Source organism: Schistocerca nitens, chromosome 6 (genome assembly GCF_023898315.1).
Source record: "Schistocerca nitens isolate TAMUIC-IGC-003100 chromosome 6, iqSchNite1.1, whole genome shotgun sequence".
Lineage (NCBI taxonomy): Eukaryota > Metazoa > Arthropoda > Insecta > Orthoptera > Acrididae > Schistocerca > Schistocerca nitens.
Window position 1 is genome coordinate 522,954,961 of NC_064619.1, and position 27,072 is coordinate 522,982,032.

General features: G+C 43.0%; 1 protein-coding gene across 1 annotated transcript in view; it reads left to right on the forward strand.

The window, feature by feature from the left end:
• LOC126262319 (follistatin) overlaps window positions 1–27,072 on the forward strand; it is an 809,720-nt gene that overhangs the window by 755,659 nt on the left and 26,989 nt on the right. The gene's annotated exons all lie outside the window — the stretch shown is intronic.

Consider the following 27,072-nt stretch of genomic DNA (forward strand, 5'->3'; position numbering starts at 1 on the left):
GTGGCACATGTTTCTATATAACGAAAAGTGACAGATAATCCATGTTAGTATGAAAAGAAATCCGTTAAATTTTGGTTACATGATGAATCTCACAAATTTAAAGGCTGTCATGTCATCTAGGAATTACAATTACGAAGAACTTAAACTGGAACGATCACATAGATAATACTGTGGGGAAGGCAAAGCAAAGACTGTATTTTACTGGCGGAACATTTAGAAGATGCAACAGCTCTATTAAAAAGATTGCCTGCACTACGCTTGTTCGTCCCCTTGAGTACTGCTGTATGGGACGGGATCCTTGCGAGGTAGGATTGACGGAGGACGCCGAAAAAGTCCAGAGAAGGGCAGCTCGTTTTGTACTATCGGGAAATAGGGGAGGGGCGTCACGGATATGATGAGCGAGTTGGGGTGGCAACCATTAAAACAAAAGCCTTTTTCGTTGCGGCGAGATCCCTTCACGAAATTTCAATCACCATATGTGAAAATATTTTACTGTCGCTAACCAGTTTAGGTAGAAATGATCATCGCAAGAAAATAACAGAAATCGGAGCTCGTACAGAAAGATTTAAATGTTCAATTTTCCCGAGCGCTGTTAGTGAGTGGAACGGTAGAGGAATAGTCTGAAGGTGGTTTGAAGAATCCTCTACCAGGCACTTAAGAGTGGATTGCAGAGTAGTCATGTAGCTGCAGATATAGACCCTCAGATACAGACTCTGAAAATGATGAAAATGGCGACAAGTTGCAAGTGCACGTCCTCTGGGTATGCTGTGTTGTAATCTCCACCTGGAAACTTCCAGAAACGTTAAACACAACCAACAACCATGCTGTGCTTACAGCATTCTTCATATGTAGGATAGCTTCTTTCTTGTACTAACAATAATCTCTTATGACGATGAATTTTTAGTAAACGTTTCCCACAAATACGAAAGTACTGCGTATCAGTTTTTCGTAATTTTATGTCAAGGTGTTCATAGTGTAACACTTTTATTTTCCATCAGTGTATATTTCTTAAGCAAAGCGTATTACAACCATCTGTTTGTCTCTTTTCATCGCTCGCCTCTACTGTTTGAGCACATTGTCGCGAACCATTAGAGTGAAAATTATATAGATGCTACACGATCGTAAGATGAGTATTTTGAGATAAAGAACCAATATTCGAAACGTTTGTTTGAGGCCATACGAGGTCCTGAATGTGCAAAGTTACAGTTTATGTAACAAACAAGTTTTCGGCGCCTTAACGCTCGTGACGCTCCCTTGAAAAACGATATACAGTTGTATGATACGGATACGATGAAGTGTACAACTGTTCACAGTTCATGATTAGTTGGTCGAAGACGGAGAATTACTCATTGCAGGAACTAACGGACAAGCGTTTAATGAATGGTGCTGCAGGATGGTGACCGAAGGGCCGAACTAATGTGTAGGGAAAAGCTACGCAACATCTTAAGTGGAAGAAATTTATCATCAGGGATGAAAACTTAGGAGAAACCTCGTCGTTCAGACGACAGAGTTCTGATCGAGATTCTCTACAAAGAGATAATTGGAGCAGGTGGAGAGCTAGATCGTGGGATACAATTCATGAAGGCACCTTCAGCTTCACAGTGAAATTCGAAAAATATGGTGTGAAGAGTGTTGGTGGAGCGGCAACGACAAAACATGTGAAAGCAATTGGTTCAAATGATTCTGAACCAAGTGTACACTTTTGTCAACGGATTATCCAGTGTTGTACTGCGGTGCCGAACTTCCTATAGCATGTATAGTTAACAGATAAGTTCTCTTTTAAATGTGGTGCCGTTTCGAACTACCGAAACAACCGTGTCTGAAGTAATAAACATTAATACGCCAGCCTCTCTCAGATCTCCAGAAACGATTCTCTACAACTTCTGGTTTAAATTTCGTTACGTCTACTATTCCGACCTTTTTTGGTACAACTTTATTTGACTTATGAACATTGCCGGATGTTCATTCGAGACATCTATCTGATATCTAGAATGAACATCCGGCAACGTTCATCATTCAAATAAAGTCGCACCAAATAAGATCGGAACAGTTGGGGTTGGGTTGTTTGTGGGAAGAGACCAAACTGCGAGGTCATCGGTTTCGTCGGATCAGGAATTCTGCCGTGCCCTTTCAGAGGAACCATCCCTGCATTTGCCTGGAGCGATTTAGGGAAATCACGGAAAACCTAAATCAGGATGGCCGGACGTGGGATTGAACCGTCGTCCTCCCGAATGCGAGTCCAGTGTGCTGACCACTGCGCCACCTCGCTCGGTCGGAACACTTGACGTAACGTAATCCTCTGATATCAGATGCCCCCATACATAAATTGAAAGAGGACATACTGCCCCATGGGCAGCGAGATCGCCAGATCTCTCCCTAATGATGTTTCCCCAACGGTGCTACATGAATTCGTTGATGTTTGAGACCAAACTGAAGACGGATTGGTTCTTAAGGTCTTATCTGCCTGTCTCAGTGTAAAACAGACAACATGGATACATGAGGATGGCAATATTTTATGCGCTGTTGTAGTGCATGAACTGAGACACAGTCATTCGAGGTATGCCACCCAGTTGTTAGTGTATCATGTCTTACATTTTGCGAGTGGACAAGCCTTCAAAACAAGGGCCATTCATCTTTGATGCTAAGGTCTCATTTTTAAAAAATTTGCACAAGCTTTGGTAGTTATTATAAGGCATTTGCAAAATTGTGTCAGAAATTTTACAAGATACTTCAGCCATTCTTTTCAGTTCTTCATGTTGTACCTTTGGCCTGCTGAAAAAAATGAGTAAGCACCCTTTCGTAATGAATGAGATTTTAAGCTCAAGAAATATGGCAGTTTACTGGAGAATGAGTGTTGTTTATTATTAAATAATTTTAATACGACAGTCATCCTGTAATTTATGGCAACTACAGTATATCGTGCGAACATGTGGCATAATCGTAAAAGCAGTAAATACGTTCGAAAGCCCTTGGCAAACATTACCAAAATCAATCGAGACATTGCGGCCGCATGCGAGTATGGCTCGGTACTACCGTCTGAAACGTTCAGTGTGAGGTGGGCCGTATTACAAGATGGGTCTTCCCCCAGCCACTCTGTTCACCAGACCTCAGTTCACGTGACTTTGACCTCATTCCACAACTGAGAAAACAATTGCATGGGAGTCGCTTTTTCAGCAGGGTGAATGTCCTCGAGCCATTTCGGCGATAGGTGGCACACATAGATGGCAATGCCAATGACATTCAGTGCACTCCCCATTGTTGGCAACGCCGTCTGTATGCACTGGAGGACTATCTTGAAGCACAGTAGTTGATTTTTGTTCATTTTTGTTCCATTTGTACTCTTTTACAATAAAATCGCCGAGCGGTTCTAGGCGCTACAGTCTGGAACCGTACGACCGCTACGGTCGCAGGTTCGAATCCTGCCTCGGGCATGGATGTGTGTGATGTCCTTAGGTTAGTTAGGTTTAAGTAGTTCTAAGTTCTAGGGGACTGATGACCTCAGAAGTTAAGTCCCATAGTGCTCAGAGCCACTTGAACCAAATAAATTTACACAGCGTTCCAATACATGTGTTTCATTTCAACCTTTACGTGATCTTCTTTACTGGAACCCTATTTTACGTTGGCATTCATATACACACTACCGTAACAGTTCAGTCCACATCGTGGAATTCTCATGCTGTCGCATTATCACAAAATATAGCATAGTTATCATGACTTACGGAATAATCGTCGTATTTGCCACTTCCTGCTCTGAGTTTCCTAAATAATCCTTGATTTTGTAGCTTGAGTTATTTAAGAGGTATGCTTTAACTGTATATTTAAATACTGACTTTTTAGTTGCTTCTTAATCTTACCATTTATTTCGTTGTAGAAAATGCTGGTTTTTTTTTTTTTTTTTTTTTTTTAATGTAAGTTAAGTCTGGCTCTTGCTCCCTAGTCATGAATGCCACTTTAGTGAAACAGTTGCTATGTTCTTCTTGCTGTGCCTAATAGATTGATAGGCGCACTGACATGATGCGGTTAGAATCCCCGGCTGTTTAAAAAGAGATTTACATTGAGCTCAGTTACTATTTTAGTTATTATTCGAACCGCCCTTTTCTGTTGTTTGAGGTGTCAGTTGTTTATGCCGAAAAAAAATTCATTCCCGACCATTAGTTTCTTATATCATAGTAGTCAGTATAGCTTCCTTTGCCATTTGTATAATTTTGACCCTAAGATTTTGAGATATCCTGTATATTCCTATATCTGTAATGCTTGTCTCTCCTTTGAGTAGTCCGGCGTATTTTCTCTGGTATTTCGGCAGTTATTTGCAATTTCCTTTTTACAGCGTGTAGCTGGTGTCAACCCAAACAAATTCTACTCATCATGTCTTTCACGAGGCCCCAGCGTCGACGGAATGTATTGGTTTGTTTCCCGTGTGAAATAAAATGATTTTTAAATCGATATTTTACGTGCCCATTCGATTGAGCGTTACCATATTAGTCGAGTGCGATATTCGTTTTATCGATATGTGTTAACAGAAACAGTAAAATGCGAAGAATAACCAGTACTCCAACAGCGACTGAGCAGCACACTTCAGTGCGGGCCAGGACAGTGATGTCGCTACTGGAGTACTCGTTGTTCTCGATGTTTTACTTTCCATTTTAATACGAGTACAAATCGGTAAAACGAATACCGCACTAGACTAACTTGGGGCCCCTTAATCGAATGGATACGTGAAATTCCGCTTTAAAAATAATTTTGTTTGTAACGGGAAACAAACCTATGCTTTCCATCGACGCTGGGCGTCGCATGAAAGACGTTGATGAGCAGCATCCAGCTACAAGTTTCAAAAACAAAATTGACAATATTTGCCGAAACACCAGAGAAAATGCGCCTAACGGCTCTTAGGAGAGTCACTCTCTTTGTAGTGTGTTGCAAATTATTCATCTAAATTCTAAATTTATACAGAAGATAGATTACTGCAAGACATACGTAACTGTAATAGAAACATGTGGCTACTGACTTAGCTGTTCAAGACAGCATGTCTGTTCATACACTTGTTCGTCCATTAGAGAGCAACTGGACGACAAAATCACTTTGCTTGCCTTAATGGAAGGACATTTCACATATTCCCTGAAATTGTGCAGCCAAACTCTTATGGATATATCTTTCGATGTTAAGTGAAATATTATTGAGAAGCTGGAGGGGGGAGGGGAGGGGAGGGCGGGGTTCTGCTTCACCAGCTTGTGAGGGGAATTGCCCCTGACAGCTGTGTTCCACAGCCAATGGATCGACCAAGCTAGTCTTGACACCGAACCCATATGCCGTCAATTTCTTCATTTAGTTGTTTGGGAGAATATAGTTGAATCGAAAGAAGGTCTTATCGCAGAAATTGCCATCGCTGCTGGCATATTTAGGTATCAAAGTCTTCTGTTTACTAGAATCAGGTCAAAATATTTCGGTTTGGCAGTGAAGGGCTGCATCTTTTAACGAAAAGAAGCACTAATCTTTTGACGTGATCCCTTTTTAGGTCAGCTAATATGTCCAACGATTCTCCAATGATTAGATTCTATCTCTGAAGCGCGACGCTGGATGATCTGTAAATCCGCATCTACGACTGTCATAAACTCTTCACTGAACTGAAAACTTTTTCTGCCCAAAATTCGGTTTAGACGTGTGAATAGCCAGACTGTACCAAATATGATGAATGAGGGGCATTTTAAAATAATTTATATTTCAGATCTCTCTGTTTTCCCAAAGCTAACAGTGCTCTGAGATACGTGCATTGTCCTGATGAATGATGAGTTTTTGTCTCTGTGTCAATCTGTCTCTTGCACCCCTTTTGTCGCTCTGTTGGTTCTGAGGACTTTTGTAATATTCGCCACTTATTCTTTTACCCCACGCTAGGTTACTAATTACGATAATTCCATTTCAATTCTAGAGAACTCTATTCACTATCTTTAGAATCCGTCTTTTTGCCGAACCTGTGCCATGCAGATCAGCTTTTCCCAACGCCTCAAACAGATTGTGGAGAAATCAGAACTTCCGAGACAGTTATAAGTTTCTGCAGGCATCACTGACTCCGTCATGCACTGAAAAGACTATCAGTCATGTTGTGGCGATTGCTCTGTGCTAGTTACTTTGTATTGATCCATATCAAACACTTCCTATGTCTCGGAACGTTTGTAAAGGCCTCAAATTACATTTTTGGTACATTCAACAGCACTGAGGATGCAGCCAGTGTCTGATTTTTCTGCACGACATTCAAGAATTCAACCTTGCACAGAAGTGTCCTATGGCGGTTTTGTGTCGTTATGTTAAAAACTTCACCAAAGTGCCGCACGTATTTGAAAAGGGAATGTAAACAAACTTCACATATTATGTGTCAAATGCACTTTCGGAAATTGTATAACCATGTGCAGGGAATGTTCTTTTCGTACGGACAACCCTGATTTGTGGGAAAACATTAACAGAAATTCACCGCGATTATCCAATTTTGTTCTTCCCGTATGTTTCTTTTGCTGTGCGCAACTTTTCGACACTAGTGTAGTAGGAACTAGATTGTACGGCAAGGGAAATTAACAACAGTCGAACCTGTGGTCGTATCAAGCGAGCTCCTCGGCTGTTTGTGAACAGCTGAATCGAGACACAGTCCTGCTTATTATGGGCGCATCCTAAGGCGTAACTGCCCTCTCTCAACAATTTCCAAAGTTGTCCTATGTCCTGGCACGTTCATTTGCTTAGCATGCCAGTTCAATCTATGTATCTTGTAACTTCCAAATTTTGCTATCAGCAGCTCGGAAGTTAAATTTCGTTCTGTATCGAAGAATGTAACGGACAATTTGGACGTTATGTAACACAAATTAACTAAGCACAATAGGAATATAGTAGAAAAATTAATTATCCTTTGTAGTTATACAGCATTATGTCCATTGTTTAAATGTCACTATAATTCGCTTCCAGATCCTTGGCAGATAATTTAAAGATTCGTTATATGGTCATTGGTATTTCAAAAAATAATTTCCATTAACATCGTTATCACAAATGACTCTTTTTTTGTTTATGAAAACTGAATATCATATACATCGAAGTGACAAGAGTCGTGGGATACCTCCTAATATCGTGCTGGACCTCCTTTTGCCCGGCTTAGTGCAGCAGGTTGACGTGTCATGGATTCAAGAAGTCACTGGAAGTGCCCTGCAGAAATATTGAGCCATGCTGCCCCTATAGCCGTCCACAGTTGAAAACTGAGCTCTCGATTATGTCCCATAAATGTTCGATGGGATTCATATCGAGCGATCTGGGTGGCCGAATCATTCACTCGAATTGTCCAGAAAGTTCTCCAAACCAATCGTGAACAATTGTGGCCCGGCGACATGGTGCATCGTTGTTTGCGAACATGAAATCCATGAATAGCTGCAAATGGTCTTCAAGTAGCCGAACATAACCATTTCCAGTCAATGATCGGTTAAGTTCGACCAGAGGACCCAGTCCATTGCATCTAAACAAAGCCCACACCATAATGGAGCCAACGGCTTGCACAGTTGCCTTGTTGACAACCGGGGTCCATGACTTCGTGGGGTCTGCGCCAACTCGAACCCCACCATCAGTTTTGCCAACTGAAATCCGGACTCATCTGACCAGTCCACGGTCTTCCAGACGTCTAGGTGGTGACCAACCAAAATGGTGACGAGCCCACGAGAGGTGCTGCAGGCAATGCCGTGCTGTTAGCAAAGGCACTCACGTCGGTCGTCTGCTACCATAGCTCATTAACGCCAAATTTCGCCCCACTGTCGTAACGGATACGTTCGTCGTAAGTCCTAAATTGATTTCTGTGATTATTTCAGGCAGTGTTTCTTGTCTGTTAGCACTGACAACTCTACGCAAACGCTGCGCTCTCGGTCGTTAAGTGAAGTCCGTCGGACATTGCTTTATTCGTGGTGAGTGGAAATGCCTGAAATTTGGTATTCTCGACACACTCTTGACACAGTGGATTTTGGAATATTGAATCCCGTAACGATATCCGAAATGGAACCATCCCATGTGACTAGTTCCAACTAGCATTCCGTGTTCAAAGTCTGCTAATTCCTTTCGTACTGCCATAATCACATCGGCAATCTTTTCACGTGGATCGAATGAGTACAAATGACAGCACTGACAATGCACTGCCCTTTCATACCTTATGTAGGGGGTACCACTGCTATCTGTATATGTGCATATCGCTATCCCATTTTAACCTTTCCTGAGTTGAGGATAAGGGACACTGTCCGGGCTTTTAAAGACACGATGAGATTTCTGGGGCTCATTTTTGATTCGAAGCTTACGTGGATACCTCATCTTAAAGACCTGAAAAGATGGTCACTTAAGGCTTTAAGTATTTTAAAGTGTCTTAGCCACAGTACGTGGGGAGCCGACAGGACTTGTCTGCTCCAGTTTTACAGGGCGTTTGTGCGATCTCGGCTCGATTATGGGTGCACAGTGTATGGGTCTGCGAGGCTTTCTTACTTAAAGATGTTGGACGTTATGCACCACGAACGGCTTCGGTTGGCCACTGGGGTATTCAGAACTAGCCCCATACCAAGCCTCTGTGCAGAGGCTGGTGAACCGCCACTTCATATGCCGCGGCGGCTACTTACGGTGCGCCAGGCGTATAAAACTTTGTCCACACCATACACACCTGCATACCATACCGTTGCTCAGCTTCCTCTGGCACGGCTGTTTCATAACCGGCAACGAGCGACTCAACGCTATGGGATTCGCGCACAGGATTGCCTCTCTGCGATGTATATGGCTGGTCTTCATGTTTCCCGACACGGTTGGTGCAGATTTCCACCTTGACTCCTCCGGAGACCCAGACTTATTTTAGATTTGACTAATTTTAAGAAAGATAGTACACCAGATTTTACATTCCAATCTCAGTTTTTTAACACTTTAGATGCGCATCACGGTTTTACCGTCGTTTACACTGATGGCTCCAAACAGGAGAATTTCATTGGCTGTTCTGTAGTGTTCCCTGATCATATTACCCGGATTCGCCTCCCCGATGAATATACCGTTTTTGCAGCGGAGATCCACGCGATTCTGAAGGCACTGGAGCGGATGAATCGTGTTCGGGGCAATCGATTTCTCCTCTGCTCCGATTCTCTTAGTGCCTTACAATCATTGTAGAACCTGTACCCAACTGAATAGATGGTCCAGCTCATTCATGACCAGTTGTACTTGCTCCAACGGCGGGGTGAGGAGGTGTCCTTCTGCTGGGTACCTGGTCACGTAGGAATATGGGGCAATGAACAGTCCGATCAGGCTGCCAAGGAGGCATGCAGAGAGCAGAATGTGGTCCAGTGTCCTATTCCCTTGCAGTCTGTCATTTCTGCACTCCGTAAGAAGTGCATGGAGTTGTGGGAGGAAGAATGGCTGGCGGTGACGGCCAATAAACTGCGGTTGGTGAAGTCAACAACTCGGCCGTGGCGTACCTCCTGCCGGGTGCTCAGGCGGGAAGAAGTGACCCTCGCGCGTCTTCGGATTGGGCACTGTCCTCTCACACATAGTTTTCTATTACGGCGGGAGGATCCCCCGATTTGTGATGCTTGTGGTGTGCACATCTCTGTCCGGCACATTTTAACAGACTGCATTTTATACCGTGATGCAAGGGCAGAAGCACAAGTTGATGCGGATCTGCCCTGTGTTTTAGCTAATGATGAGATGTGTGTGTCTAGGGTTTTAAAGTTTTGTGATGTGTCTGGACTCTGGCCAAAACTTTTAGGCTGGAGGTTTTAGTGTACTGCAAAGTGACTGGCTCCTCCCTTTTTCTTTGCGGTCAGCCAGCCACTCTGCTCCCCCTACCACTTTCTTCCTGGGTTGTCCGTGTTTTATTGCTGGCGGCATGCTTCGTCCCACGCTTCGGTGTGGGTAGGCACATATTTTTCCAAGCTAGTTTCCTGTGTCTTACGTTCTGTTTTATCTTATTGTTCTGAGTCTTTTCTTGACACCCATCTCAATCTGTTACTGAGCGGGCGCTGAAGACCTTGCCGTCGTGCGACTTTAAAACCCTCTCCATCCATCCATCCATGACCTTTGTCACCCATGTGTACAATGTTCAGTGACCCTCCAGATTACGTCCGCTCACTATGACTTTTCAAGCAAAGTTTTGACGAAGAACTAACTTTACAAAGCATACATTTGCTAGAATAGGCAGGAAAGCAAAACTACTATAGAAAATACATTTTGAACTTCAGTGTAATAATGGTACACGTTGCAGTTTACGAAGTTCATAACACAAATAGAGAAAAATTAAAACATGTTTGAGATTCGCATTGTTACAAAACTGACTTGAACTAACAAAATTACACTGATATAAGAAATATACGACACTTCGCCTCGCGAAAAGCATAAAAAAAACCTATACCGCACGTCACAAAAACAGTGTAGTGACCGATACCAGACTTTCCGACAACATTGAACTGCCCGACACCAAGTTAGGAAGTCCTACACTGAACTGATCGATACCGCTGGAAACATTATAATCAACTGTTGTGTCAAGTATTAGCTTCCCTGCTACCTGCCGCTACTTTGCTTTGATATATACTGTATATATACTGGCACTTAACGAAGCGTAGCTGCAAACATACATAAAATATATGTACGTGTCAGTATGTCTGGGGATGTAAATGTGTGCATATGTTTACGAGTGAAAGAGAGAGAGAGAGAGAGAGAGAGAGAGAGAGAGAGAGAGAGAGAGAGAAAAGCAGGGATGGTAGGAGAAAGGGCAACGAGCAATATAATATGTATGTGTATTGTGCGCATGTATGAGAGCTTTGCATTCGTACCTGTGACCATGCGAACCTGTATAATTTTAATTCCTCCTTTTCGGCACCAGGAAGCCACGGGCCGTCGGTCGAAGCAGACGAGAATCGAACGAGGCACATCTCAGGTTAGCAGCCGTTCTTCTGTTTTGTTCTGTGTGGCGTCCGCTTCCTTTCCTCTTCCTACTGAAAGTGACAGCCCGAAACGCTCTGCTAGCGCTACACTCTCGATTACAACTATCCCCATCTCATCTCAGAACCCTGAGCTGAGGTGGCAACAGCACACCTCTACAACACTCGTCCTCCCAGTTTTGGTTGGGAAATGAAAAAATTAAAATTACATATAGTTTGTTCATACAACGACTTTTACTTCGATTCGCATAGCACACACACACACACACACACACACACATATGCGCCAAAGTTTTCACTTCTTGAATAGAATAACCTACTCCCAATACTGCAGTAAACATAAAAACCCTACGGTCTGAAAGACATTTTCTATGTTGTGAGGTAAACAGAGGAACCGGAAAACCGCTCTCGAATTTGACCCTCTATAACCATGTAGCCAGCGTTAAGGGTCCTGACAGTAATGAATGACTTTTTTCTCATTTTTGGCAGTTTGCTCTATCTCTGAAGAATAAACCTCGATTTGCAAGTAAACATCATGCAAATATTAGCGACAAACTGCTGCGACCTCCTTAAGCTTTCTGTGCTCTCTTTGGTTGCGTAATAGTCACACGAACTTAATTCGTAATTTGAAAGTTTAGCACGATGACATAATTTTGCTACGAACATTTTCAGGACGGTAGTTGCAGATCAGTTTCTACTAAATACTGTGGCTGATTAACGTTGTATGTTCTGATAACGCCATTCGCTAATTATTACTGAAACACGCAAGTAATGCTAGCAAAATTTTCTGATACACTGATGTATAGAAATTATGTATTCCATCGGTAGCTCTTGATCGCAGTCATAATACTGCGAAATCTCCGAAAAAAATATGGTGAGAATCACTAGTTAGGCAGTAACACACTAACTGAATCGATAACAGTTATATTATGACAGTTGTTATGTAAACATCAAATATAAGATTTAACAAGTTTAGTGTCACTCAGAAACTAGATTTTTATCGGTAACATTTAAAATTACTAACGATTTTAGTAAAGCTTTTTAAACAACAATGCGTCATGCATGAAAAAAATGTATGAAAAACTCCTATTGGAGATAATCAGTTCTGGGAGATTATTTGTATTTAAGTAAGTTTTGAGAGAAGGCATGAAAAGCAAGTCATGAGCTGAGAACTCCTATTTGGTAGACTGGTGCGTAGGTTGTGTTAGACAGCAAGGAAAGAAAATGATTCCAGAATTCAAAAATTGTGTATGTGTACATTTATCTAGGAGATACAGTGGTGCAGAGAAGAATAAAGAGATATAGGCACGTTGCAATATTGCATCAGTTAATGTGGTTACCACAAGTTGACTTGACATGCGTTGTGTTTTAGCTAACATTAAAGTATATGCAGCACATAATGCGTCTCAAATATCTATTACGTTGGTGCAAAAGTTCGTAGCATTTTTCCATAAGTTAAATAAAAACAACAGATAAACATAACAAAGACTTTAGTCATCAATAATATATTCTCCTTCACTACTACTTCCAACCATGGGGTAACTTTTAGATTCTGTGACTGTAGAAATCACGAAGAACTCGTCGAGTCTGTTCGGAGCCCATTTTCATCCGGAAAGGAAATTCCTTGAAGGTTGTGTTCGATAGAGAGCAGCAAAGGCGAAAAGCTGAGGGCACAGATCAGGCGAATAAGGGGTGTGCAGTATTATTTCTTAAACCATCTCATGTGTAGTATTTTCTGCCAGGCTATCAGCATGCGGTCGGGCGTTATCGTGGCTTCTTGATTGTTGTTCTTGGTTTGCTTCTGCAAGATGTCTCAGTTGTTGATAGTAAATATTAACAGTGATGGTTAAACCTTTCTTTGGAAGCAATTTGTAACACACCACATCGTCGCAGTTCCACCAGATGCATAACATTATTTTTTGTGGATGTGTGCATGTCTTTGTACGGGGATTTGCTGCTTTGTTTAGGTCCTAAAAATCTTTTGTTTTCTTTATTCCAGCATAAAGACACCATTTCCCGTGTAATTTTGGCTTAGAGCACCCAAGTTTTGAACATTTCCCACTGCATGCAAATGTTGCACGGTGGTGGAATGAGCACAGTTCGTCACATTTGTTAGTTATCGAGTAACTGACGTGGTTCAGTATGGATTCGTGCTTTTAAACGATCATCATCAAACCCCCCAAGGTCTTCCTGACCGTGGAGAGTCACTAATGTGAAAATCCTCCTTACAATGAGAAAACCATTTTCTTTCCGTGCTCTGTTCAGTAACACTATCGCCACACATGGTGCAAATGTTTCTAGCTGCCTCCGCTGTTGCCACCCATACACTTGAAGTCAAACAGGAGACGATGTCTGAAACGTTCTGATTCCTCCATTTTAAACTTCCTTTCCTAGTGTCCACAGCTCCACTCACTGTCTGCAAATAACAAAATGACAATATGTAAACTCAAATAGCAACAGTGAACTACAAATAAAAAATGACAGTCAATAAATAAACCCATAGTAATCGGAATACCAATATGCAAAACAGAAACGCTACGAACTTATGCACCAACCTAATATATTACTCAGCGAATAACCCGGGACAAAGTAACCAGTCACAGTAGAAAGTTTTTTTATCTAATGGCTTCCAGGGGCAACAAATATTTTATTTTCAGTATTTCGTATAATTATTGATCGAATTTAAAATTTTTAAATACTGTCATAATCTACTGATTAGGAGGTGTAATCTTACGTTACACGTTTAACATAATAAGAAAAGAATTCTAGTTAGAAACAGTGTACGTGTCTTGAGCCAGCGCTAAAATAGAAGGACTATATTTCTCCAGCATTTGAGGATGACAGCACTTAGCGACTTCCAATACACTTAATACATAATTTGACACCATTCTGAAACTGTTACTCGCTGACACCACCCACAAAATAATGAAAGAAAAGAAATTTATAGCTTACTACGTTTTCACTGTTCTTGCAGACTTCAGCATTAGGCATAGCGCTTTCACGTATTACTTCTTTACTGTTAACATGGCATTTTCATGTATTAGTTCTTTACAGTTAACTGTATTCGCAAGACATTTTGCAGACAGTATCCACATGTACCACTGAAAGTGCGTGCAAAATTATATCGTTGTACGCCACGTACTTCAGGAGATATGACGTCATAAACACTGAGATTCGTAAGAAATCTAGCTTTTGCCTAGAACGGAGCGCATACTACCCAGACTCCATTCATCCAGGGTTTCATAATGACAGCATTTAGCAAACTCCAACAAACTTTTAACATAATTTCAAAATTTTGCCAAACTTCTTCTCGCTTACACGCTTAAAGTCAAATATTTAACACAATAATTCATTTGTGAAGTAATCAGAAGTTTGATTCTTTAAGGAATCAGGGATTACTGTTCATTGTCAAAAGGGCTAATTCTGTGTGGTATCGTCTGCGAAAACCTTTGCAATAGTCGTGGTTCCAATAGGTAAACGCCCTTTCTTCTTAATTTCGAATCTTACTCACATGTTGGTGTAATTACTCTCACTGGTATAACTAAAACCTACCGTTTTCGAAGAATATACCCAGAAATTGAGATCTTCTTTCAGTCAATTTATATTTCCCTTTTCACGGCTAATAATTTTAATTGCCTATTAATACATTTATTTCTCTAAACCTCCATCTCCAAAAGTAATATTTGTGTTACTTTCCGCTTTTATCAATTATTGTTCATGTTTTTGTGATACTGAAAATGCAGTCGTCTTCGCAATGGAAATAACGGTATGCGTATACACAAATTCCAGTCATTCCTCCCTAAAAAACAGAGAGAAGGCAACTAGAAACGAAACACAAGTTCCGATTTGACAAACCATCCCGGCATTCGTTTTAACACACGAAGGGAACCAAGGGAAACCTATGCCTGGATGGTCGGATGCGGATTTGAATTTCGCTCCTCCTGCAAGCAGAATAGCATTCAGATGATTCTTTTCTTCAATTAGTCGTTAAGTGGCTGTAAAGTCAGTTCCTTATAGTTACAGTGCAACATGGAATGTTATTACACTTGCTGGAAACCTCATTGCTGTCATCAAATTTCAAAGACCCAGATATCTGTATGAGCTGCCTTTCAACCAGCACAGAGCGTTAAGGGCTGCTCACTCTTTGTCCTTCTTTGAGGTTCAATTCTCTTGGTTCTGGGTGAGCACCTGGTTTCTTGCACATTTACGACGACGGCTTTGCATGAGCTAATAAGCAGCTGGTATGCGTTGAACTCCATAGCCTAAATTTGTCGATTTTTATTTCAAGAGCAAAGTAGTTGTGATTAGCTGTGCACAATCATTCTTTACTTCCCTTCCTTCTCTAATAAATTCTTGTATGGAATGTTTAATCGTCTCTAGAAAAATGAGCTTAATGTTATGCAGCCAGCATAAAGCGCTTTCTTTTCTTTTTGTTCCATTTCAGATGATATCTTTGCAGATCTTTGTATGTAGTACTTAACTTGCTGCTGCTCTCGTAAGGAGTACATTTCTTTTAATGTGAAAATTTATGTTTGTACTATTTTCTGTCAGAGGATACCTGCAAACGTCTGGATAACAAATGTTCTATAGCTTTTCAAGTCTTGCATAATACAATGGAAGATCGACGCAGAAATTACACATTGACAAAGGAAATTAGTAAATCACAGAGATTTCAGAGGAAAAATGGAGTACTGCCTCGTAGCAATTAAGTGAAGAAAAGAAGGCATACAAAGAGAATGCATTAAAAAAGGATGTTTCTAAGGCCGTTACACAATGGAAGAATGTAATCCAGATTTTAACACACCTAGTTATTCCGCAGATTTTCTGTATAGCAATTCAAATTGAATACAACGTTCTGTCTTCAGTGAATAGCAATTCAAAATAAGAGGATGCGGTAATACAGTGGTAACGAAGTTTGACATTCTGTTCCATTTAACTCCTCTCTCCAGTAAACGATAGCGACTTCGCTCTTCTCCGCCAGCTTCGTTACGAGTTAAGTTCACTGGTTTTCACAAATGCAGGAAAAACCATAAAAGGAAGAAGGAGGGTTCCGTTTAATGTCCCATCGAGCACTAAGGTCTTAGAGGCGGCACACAAACTCAGGTCTGGGAAGCATGCTGCAGCTAAATGGTCGTGGCCTTAACCATCTCAGCGACTCTTCAAAGTGATTTTTAGGGAAGCGACTGGAATCATAAATGTGGACGGACAGACGTCGATTTGATCCCTGCGCCTCCCGAACATTAATCCAGAGACTTAACCACTATGCCACCTCTCTCGAAAAAGAATAAAATCAATAAAGATAGTAGTAATTGGGAAGTTTAGACTATATGTTGAATGTGACTAACCGTAACCAAAGAGAGAAACGACCATACTTGTTAATTTCTTAGGGAAAAGTTGTGAGACCAACAAACGGAAGTGCTTCAGCTTTCTCTCGAATGAAACAGGACACCGAATTGCGGACAGAGTAGCCCTACTGACAAGGGAACCTCCCCATCGCACCCCCCTCAGATTTAGTTATAAGTTGGCACAGTGGATAGGCCTTGAAAAACTGAACACAGATCAATCGAGAAAACAGGAAGAAGTTGTATGGAACTATGAAAAAATAAGTAAAATATACCAACTGAGTAGTCCATACGTATGATAGGCAACATCAAGGCTCACTTAAGATCAGGAGCGCCGTGGTCCCGTGGTTAGCGTGAGTAGCTGCGGAACGAGAGGTCCTTGGTTCAAATCTACCATCGGGTGACAAGTTTAACTTTTTATTTTCAGTTTATGTAACAAACGCTTATATTTTCATCAATTTTTGGGAGTGATTATCACATCCACAAGAAAATCTAAATCGGGCAAGGTAGAAGAATCTTTTTACCCATTCGCCAAGTGTACAAGTTAAGTGGGTAGACAACATATTCCTGTCATGTGACACACATGCCGTCACCAGTGTCGTATAGAATATATCAGACGTGTTTTCCTGTGGAGGAATCGGTTGACCTATAACCTTGCGATCAAATGTTTTCGGTTCCCATTGGAGATGCACGTCCTTTCGTCTACTAATCGCACGGTTTTGCGGTACGGTCGCAAAACACAGACACTAAACTTATTACAGTGAACAGAGACGTCAATGAACGAACGGACAGATCATAACTTTGCGAAAATAAAGATACTAAAATTTTCAGTCGAGGGAAGAATTGAACCTAGGACCTCTCATTTCGCAGCTACTCACGCGACCCACGGGACCACGGCGCTCCTTGAGTCCTATAGTCATTGATGTTGCATATCTTCGCATGGACTACTCAGTTTGTATATTTTACTAATTTTTTTCATAGTTCCACACAACTTCTTCCTGTTTTCTCGATTGATCTGTGTTTAGTTTTTCAAGGCCTATCCACTGTGCCAACTTATAACTAAATCTGAGGGGGGTGCGATGGGGAGGTTCCCTTGTGAGTAACTTGCTCCATAAGGGGACAGCAGCAGTGGAAAAGATGTCTGTGAATGTCTTTGTTTTATGGACGGGCACAGCTAGAATACTTGATACACAGTCTGTTCAAAAATGTCCGGACACTTGTTAGTGGACACTGATATGGAATGTGTCAAACCCTTGCATTTATGATGACTTAATTCCGATGGGGACACTTTCCGTGAGGTGTCTGAATGTCTGCGGAGGAACGTCAGTCCATTATTCCTTAAAAGTTGAAACCAGAGATGGACTCTGGGCATTGGGATGAAGTTAGCGTTCTAACTCGCTAGAAAGTGTTCCACTGGGTTCAAGGCGAGACTTCGGAGCAGTCAGTCCATTTCAGAAACGTTACTGTCCACAAATCACTGTCTCAGAGATGCTGCTTTATAACAGAGTGCGTTGCCACGTTGACACAATCAATCATCGTTTCCGAACTGTTCCTCTACTGTATGTAGCACACAATGCTATAAAATGTGTTCATATCCTTCCGCATTTAGCGTTTTCTTAAGCACAAAGAGGAACCGCACCCTGTCACGACAAACAGCCCCATACCGTAACACTAACTCCTCCTTACTCCACTGTTGGCACTTCACAGATGACGGTAAAGTTCTCCATACATGCCCCAAACCCAAACCCTTCCATCAGACTGCCACTTAGTACAGCTTGATTCATCACTCATTTCCAGTTACCCACTGTCCAGTGGCATCTCTCTTTGCAGCACCTCAAGTGTCGATTAGTATTGACTACGGAAACGTGTGGCTTGTGAAGAGCTCCTCGACGGTTGTACCAAATCCTTTTTAACTCCCTACGCACGATCATTGCACTAGACGGTCTGCTTGAAGCGCTTTGAAACTCACGAGTGAGTCCTTCCGCTGATTTCTTGCTATGCTTCACAACCACCCTCGCCAAGGCTCGACATTTCCTGTCGGCCTGTTTGGCCTTGGTTTAGCTTCGCGTTTCCAATTCATAATCACGTCACCAAAAATCGACTAGGGGCGTGTATAGAAGGATTAAGTGACTTTGGTGACGTTTTGCCATTCGTGCATCCAGGTTCGTCGTTGAGTACACCATCACAGGCGCTCCTGTCTGTGATGCAGCGTCAAGGGTAACCACAGCCATGTTCTCCAAGCTGGTAGTCCATGCTGCTACAAACGTCGTCGAACTGTTCGTGCAGATGGTAGTTGTCTTGCAAACGTACCCATATGTTGATTCATAGATCGAGACGTGGCTTCACGATCCGTTACAGCCATGCGGATAAGATACCTGTCATCTCGACTGCTAGTGATACGAGGCCGTTGGGATCCAGCACGGCGTTCCGTATTACCCTCCTGAACCCACCGATTCCATAATCTGCTAACAGTCATTGGATCTCGACCAACGCGAGCAGCAATGTGCGATACAATAAACCGCAATCGCGATAGGCTACAATCCGACCTTTATCAAAGTCGGAAACGTGATGGTACGCATTTCTCCTCCTTACACGAGGCATCACAACAACGTTTCACCAGGCAACGCCGGTCAACTGCTGTTTGTGTATGAGAAATTGGTTGGAAACTTTCCTCATGTCAGCACGTTGTAGGTGTCGCCACCGGCGCCAACCTTGTGTGAATACTCTGTGAAGCTAATCATTTGCATGTCACAGCATCTTCTTCCTGTCGGTTAAATTTCGCGTCTGTAGCACGTCATCTTGGTGGTGTAGCAATTTTAATGGCCAGTAGTGTATTTTGATGGTACATTTCGTCCTCCGGGTCACGGCCGATACTCGGACGTATCTGGGCACGGACACGGTCAGGACACGTGTGACCAGACCGAGGACCCGGATTAATATTCAGCATTGCTATTCTATTAAGCAAGTCTGAAAAAGGGTCACCAGTCTCGCTTTGACCCGCGAGACGGGATTAAAATTCTCACTACTCGCATGCCAACAGTAACTGGCCTGCAGCAATCCAAGTTCTTTCAGAACATTCCGCGATCCGACGACTAGGCTGGAAAACAAGCACTGCCAACAATACATAGATCGCCTCCAGCTAGTTCTGGCAACCCTCGCTGATAATCTTCAGCAAAGATAAAACGAAAACAGGTCAGAGTCAGTAGGTAAAGAAAGTCACACCAAAACATTACACTTCAGGCCTCCATGTAAACAAATATAATTTATTGGCTTCAAGTCCATATCGTTCACTAAACACCATCATCTAGCTAGTTCCAGAACTAAATTCGAGGTTTCTGTCTACTGAGCGTTTGCACAGTCACTAAACGACAACACTGGCCTGTAAAACCAAAAAGATCCGAAATTCACTCCATCACACGGGACTGTAGTTTCGTATTGTTTCTGGTTTCCTGATGGAAGAAATACTTGGTAGTTCACGAATGATCACCTACTCCCGACTTCGAAAATACGAGGGCGTGTTGAAAAGTAATGCCTCCGAAATTTTTACGTGAAAACTCTTTACGCTTTTTAAATAAAACGAACTTTATTAACATTCTTGTCTACATATTTATTTCCCAGCTTAGTCACGCTGGCGGCGAACACATTACACATTACTCCCAACGAGAGACCAGTTTGTTGACACCATCACTGCAGAATGTTTGATTTTGCTGACAGAGCCACGGCCTTACCTCTACTTGCACCACTTCGCCACTATCGAAGTTAAGCCCTCGAAGGTATTCTTTAAGTTTTGTAAATAGACGAAAATCGGATGGGGCCAAGTCAAGACTGTATGGAGGATGATCAATTACACTGAACCCAAAGCGTAGGATGTGTTGCACGCTACCGAAGCAGACGACGTGATCCCTTGCTAGTGCACAAATGGTTGTGCGCCAGTCCACCGTAATAGCATCATCAACTGCCCCCTCATTGTGGTCTGTAATGGATGAGGCTGGCCTCACAGGCCGCAGTGTCTTGTGTCGAAATGCGACCAGCACCGAACTTGATATACCATTCCACAACGGTTCTTTTCGATACACATACTGCCCCTTACAGATTCTTCATTCTCTGATGAATGTCTATCAATATCTTTCCTTCGGCATTCAAGAAAATAATAACAGCACATTGGACCTGTTTGGACGCATTTGGCAATAACATCCCCATAGTTCACGTTTCCATATTTATCACACGTATGTCGAAAGACACGAATGTCACACTAGCCCTCGCTTACATGTCGGTGTTTATACACTGCAGCGACTGCCCGTTATACAGGGTGTTACAAAAAGGTACGGCTAAACTTTCAGGAAACATTCCTCACACACAAATAAAGAAAAGATGTTATGTGGACATGTGTCCGGAAACGCTTAATTTCCATGTTAGAGCTCATTTTAGTTTCGGCAGTATGTACTGTACTTCCTCGGCTCACCGCCAGTTGGCCCAATTGAAGGAAGGTAATGTTGACATGCGACTCATTGCTCTACAGTACTAGCATCAAGCACATCAGTACGTAGCATCAACAGGTTAGTGTTCATCACGAACGTGGTTTTGCAGTCAGTGCAACGTTTACAAATGCGGAGTTGGCAGATGCCCATTCGATGTATGGATTAGCACGGGGCAATAGCCGTGGCGCGGTACGTTTGTATCGAGACAGATTTCCAGAACGAAGGTGTCCCGACAGGAAGACGTTTGAAGCAATTTATCGGCTTCTTAGGGAGCACGGAACATTCCAGCCTATGACTCGTGACTGGGGAAGACCTAGAACGACGATGACACCTGAAATGGACGAGGCAATTCTTCGTGCAGTTGACGATAACCCTAATGTCAGCGTCAGAGAAGTTGCTGCTGTACAAGGTAACGTTGACCACGTCACTGTATGGAGAGTGCTACGGGAGAACTAGTTGTTTCCGTACCATGTACAGCGTGTGCAGGCACTATCAGCAGCTGATTGGCCTCCATGGGTACACTTCTGCGAATGGTTCATCCAACAATGTGTCAATCCTCATTTCAGTGCAAATGTTCTCTTTACGGAGGAGGCTTCATTCCAACGTGATCAAATTGTAAATTTTCACAATCAACATGTGTGGGCTGACGAGAATTCGCACGCAATTGTGAAATCACGTCATCAACACAGATTTTCTGTGAACGTTTGGGCAGGCATTGTTGGTGATGTCTTGATTGGGCCCCATGTTCTTCCACCTACGCTCAATGGAGCACGTTATCATGATTTCATACGGGATACTCTACCTGTGCTACTAGAACATGTGCCTTTACAAGTACGACACAACATGTGGTTCATGCACGATGGAGCTCCTGCACATTTCAGTCGAAGTGTTCGTACGCTTCTCAATAACAGATTCGTTGACCTATGGATTGGTAGAGGCGGACCAATTCCATGGCCTCCACGCTCTCCTGACCTCAACCCTCTTGACTTTCATTTATGGGGACATTTGAAAGCTCTTGTCTACGCAACCCCGGTACCAAATGTAGAGACTCTTGGTGCTCGTATTGTGGACGGCTGTGATACAATACGCCATTCTCCAGGGCTGCATCAGCGCATCAGGTATTCCATGCGACGGAGGGTGGATGCATGTATCCTCGCTAACGGAGGACATTTTGAACATTTCCTGTAACAAAATGTTTGAAGTCACGCTGGTACGTTCTGTTGCTGTGTGTTTCCATTCCATGATTGATGTGATTTGAAGAGAAATAATAAAATGAGCTCTAACATGGAAAGTAAGCTTTTCCGGACACATGTCCACATAACATATTTTCTTTCTTTGTGTGTGAGGAATGTTTCCTGAAAGTTTGGCCGTACCTTTTTGTAACACCCTGTATATGCCAGTCGCTTGTATGGAATTAGCAAAGTTAGGTGGGTCGATGTGGAGATGCGAGACAATGTTAGAAAGGAGCTTTCGTGTTTGGTCGTACCATTACCACACAATGAATGAAGTCGCCCGATTTGTTGATGTACCAACACGGACTGTCCAACATGTCTGGACGGAGTGATGTACCATTCGTAACAGCACAATGCGGTGTAAGTGCAGTGGTCATAAAAAGATAATAACCAACAGGGACTGCAGACGAGCGTCAGCGTTGTCAATGACAGTCAGTTTCAAACACGACAGGAATTGCTACTTTACGTGAATGTAGGTCCATCTGAACCACTTTTTGAGCGAACATTGTGAAGTGACGTGTAATGGACATTTAGTCACATACCTCGCAAAAGACAACCACTTTTTGAGCAAACATTGTGAAGTGACATACAATGGACATTTAGTCACATACCTCGCAAAAGACCTTTGCCCACGGCGGCAGATAAAACTGCACCCCTTCGCTGGCCGAATCAACACAGAAAATTCGGTCATTAGCTGACTGTAGTCTGTACTGTGGTTCACAAGTCGCGAATTTTTCAAACGATGCAAGGCGTCGAATTCACTACGGCCAAATACGTTTAACCAGCAGTACGTGGAGGCTGTAGTTCAGGCTGGAGATGGTTTTGTCCTTGCGAGTGTTTTTCATACCATGGTTGGGTATGGCGTAGTAACTGCTTCAGTGGTTCATGGGCGTCGCATCGCATAATATTGTGAAAACTGCACAGTATTTCAACGAGACAGCTGCGCATCATCTTCGGGCGCTTGCGGACGTGTAGCTGCAGTGGCTCATCATTATACGCGCTGGCTTGCTAGAAAAGCGCAGTTACCAAGGGATGGGGCTATAACATCATCGTAAACAAATCGTAGAGGACGATGACGTGCAGTACCCCCCTGCTGTCGTCGTCCTTTGTGATTCGTTTACGATGACGTTATAGCTACATCCTGCAGTGACTGCGCTCTTCTAGCGAGCCAGCGCATTTATTGACGAGCCACTGCAGCAACACGTCAGCAAGCACCTGTAGATGACGAGCATCTGTTTCGTTGAAATACTGTGCAGTTTTCACAACATTATCCGACGCATCGTTCGTGAACCACTGAAGCATGAAGCAGAATGTTTATTCAACATTCTCGATGAGAAAGTGTTGCCCCTAAATCTTCACGATGAATTTGTTGTGAACACTACCGTCTTCCAAGATGATAAAAAGCGTGGTCAAGGCCAGCAAGCATATGTTCCTGGTTGAGCAAACCCTCAGGCGTCCTAGTGCACCTCAACTGACCTGTTAAATCAATCGATCTTACAAATAACTTCCGGGAATTCAGCCAGGTAACACTTTCAGCGACCGCCGATATTTCGTCGGGAGAACACCCCGCCATTTTCAAGGCAAACTGCAACGGACAGGCGGCGTATATGCAAATTTAAAACCTCGGTTCTCGGACTGAAGCAGGAAAGATAACACACAGACTGAACACTAGTGCCACCAAAGATGACCAAAGTCAGAGCTATCGATAGTGAGACTATGAATTCGCAGGTGAGGTAGCATTGACTCTGTCCCTCTGTTTTTTGACGAGGGAGAGAGCCGGATTCCAAACAGAGTTTAAACAGAAACCTCCATCCCTGTTAACGAGTTTGCCCGCTAATTTAATCTCAACTGCCTCCCTAATGACACTGTCCCAACAGCTGGACGTACATACCAATATCTCGGTCTTATTATATAACATGGGATGACCAGTATCCAAGCAATGTTCGGCAATAGCAGATCTACTTGGCTGCTGTAATCGTGTGTGCCGTTTATGCTGTACATCGGTCCTCCACGGTCCTGATAGGTTGACCAATATATGCCATGCCGCAGCTACAAGGAATACGATATACACCCGCCTTAAGCAGTCCAAGATCATCCTTAACGGAACTCAAAAGTGCTCTAATTTTAGATGGAGGTCGGAAAACACATTTCACATCGTATTTCCGTAAAAAACGACCGATCTTGTTGGACGTGTTTCCCACGTAAGGCAAAAAGGCAGTAGACTTAGGTGTTGACTCAGAATTATCATCAATCACCCGATGTATTGTTGGTCGATAGCGCAACGCACGTTCAATCTGTCTATCACTATAACCATTTTGACGAAATGTAACTTTAAGATGGGGCAGCTCAGCTGGCAAAGTCTCAGCGTCAGAAACGACATGTGCCCTGTGTACCAAGGTACGAAGTACCCCTTCACGCTGAGCCGGATGGTGACAACTATTAGCCTGTAAGTACAAGTCGGTGTGAGTACATTTCCTGTAGACTGCTTGTCCTTCCTCCTAACCAACACGTCAAGAAAGGGAAGGCAACCATCCTCTTCCACCTCCATCGTAAAACGAATGTTCGGGTGGATCGAGTTCAGATGTTCTAGAAAGACATTCAAATTCTCCCTACCATGAGGCCAAACAACGAAGGTATCGTCAACGTATCTAAAGAAACAGGCGGGTTTCAAAGGCGCCGACTCCAATGCACGTTCCTCGAAGTCTTCTATAAACAAATTTGCGATCACAGGAGACAACGGACTACCCATCGCAACTCCATCTGTCTGCTCGTAATACTGTCATTAAATAAAAAGTAAGTGGATGTCAGCACAAGCCGAAAGAGACTAGTTAATTCAGCACCAAACCTGGCGTCAATTAACCGCAACGAATCAGACAGAGGAACACGAGTGAAGAGAGAGACCACATCGAAACTCACTAAAATATCAGAGTCATTCAGCTGCAGTTCCTCAAAACGACGTAAAAAATCAGCTGAGTTCCAGATATGATGTTCACACCTTTTTGACTTACGTAGGAAACACGTCCAACAACATCGGTCGTTTTTTACGGAAATATTATGTGAAATGTGTTTTCCGACCTCCATCTAAAATTAGAGCACTTTTGAGTTTCGTTAAGGGTTATCTTGGACTGCGTAAGGCGGGTTTTTATCGTATTCCTTGTAGCTGCGGCATGGCATATATTGGTCAAACTATCAGGACCGTGGAGGACCGATGTACAGCATAAACGGCACACACGATTACAGCAGCCAAGTAGATCTGCTATTGCCGAACATTGCTTGGATACTGGTCTACATCTACATCTACATCTACATTCATACTCCGCAAACCACCCAACGGTGTGTGGCGGAGGGCACTTTACGTGCCACTGTCATTACCTCCCTTTCCTGTTCCAGTCGCGTATGGTTCGCGGGAAGAACGACTGTCTGAAAGCCTCCGTGCGCGCTCTAATCTCTCTAATTTTACATTCGTGATCTCCTCGGGAGGTATAAGTAGGGGGAAGCAATATACTCGATACCTCATCCAGAAACGCACCCTCTCGAAACCTGGCGAGCAAGCTACACCGCGATGCAGAGCGCCTCTCTTGCAGAGTCTGCCACTTGAGTTTATTAAACATCTCCGTAACGCTATCACGGTTACCAAATAACCCTGTGACGAAACGCACCGCTCTTCTTTGGATCTTCTCTATCTCCTCCGTCAACCCGATCTGGTACGGATCCCACACTGATGAGCAATACTCAAGTATAGGTCGAACGAGTGTTTTGTAAGCCACCTCCTTCGTTGTTAGACTACATTTTCTAAGCACTCTCCCAATGAATCTCAACCTGGTACCCGCCTTACCAACAATTAATTTTATATGATCATTCCACTTCAAATCGTTCCGCACGCATACTCCCAGATATTTTACAGAAGTAACTGCTACCAGTGTTTGTTCCGCTATCATATAATCATACAATAAAGGATCCTTCTTTCTATGTATTCGCAATACATTACATTTGTCTATGTTAAGGGACAGTTGCCACTCCCTGCACCAAGTGCCTATCCGCTGCAGATCTTCCTGCATTTCGCTACAATTTTCTAATGCTGCAACTTCTCTGTATACTACAGCATCATCGGCGAAAAGCCGCATGGAACTTCCGACACTATCTACTAGGTCATTTATATATATTGTGAAAAGCAATGGTCCCATAACACTCCCCTGTGGCACGCCAGAGGTTACCTTAACGTCTGTAGACGTCTCTCCATTGATAACAACATGCTGTGTTCTGTTTGCTAAAAAATCTTCAATCCAGCCACACAGCTGGTCTGATATTCCGTAGGCTCTTACTTTGTTTATCAGGCGACAGTGCGGAACTGTATCGAACGCCTTCCGGAAGTCAAGAAAAATAGCATCTACCTGGGAGCCTGTATCTAATATTTTCTGGGTCTCATGAACAAATAACGCGAGTTGGGTCTCACACGATCGCTGTTTCCGGAATCCATGTTGATTCCTACATAGTAGATTCTGGGTTTCCAAAAACGACATGATACTCGAGCAAAAAACATGTTCTAAAATTCTAGAACAGATCGACGTCAGAGATATAGGTCTATAGTTTTGCGCATCTGCTCTACGACCCTTCTTGAAGACTGGGACTACCTGCGCTCTTTTCCAATCATTTGGAACCCTCCGTTCCTCTAGAGACTTGCGGTACACGGCTGTTAGAAGGGGGGACAGTTCTTTCGCGTACTCTGTGTATGTTATATAATAACACCGAGATATTGGCATGCACGTCCAGCTATTGGGACAGTGTTATTAGGGAGGCAGTTGAGATTAAATTAGCGAGCAACCTCGTTAACAGGGATGGAGGTTTCTGTTTAAACTCTGTTTGGAATCCGGCTCTCTCCCTTGTCAAAAAACAGAGGGACAGAGTCAATGCTACCTCACCTGGGAATCCAAGTCTCACTATCGATAGCTCTGACTTTGGTCATCTTTGGTGGCACTAGTGTTCAGTCTGTGTGTTATCTTTCCTGCTTCAGTCCGAGAACCGAGGTTTTAAATTTGTATGTACGCCGCCTGTCCGTTGCAGTTTGCCTTGAAAATGGCGGGGTGTTCTCCCGCCGAAATATTGG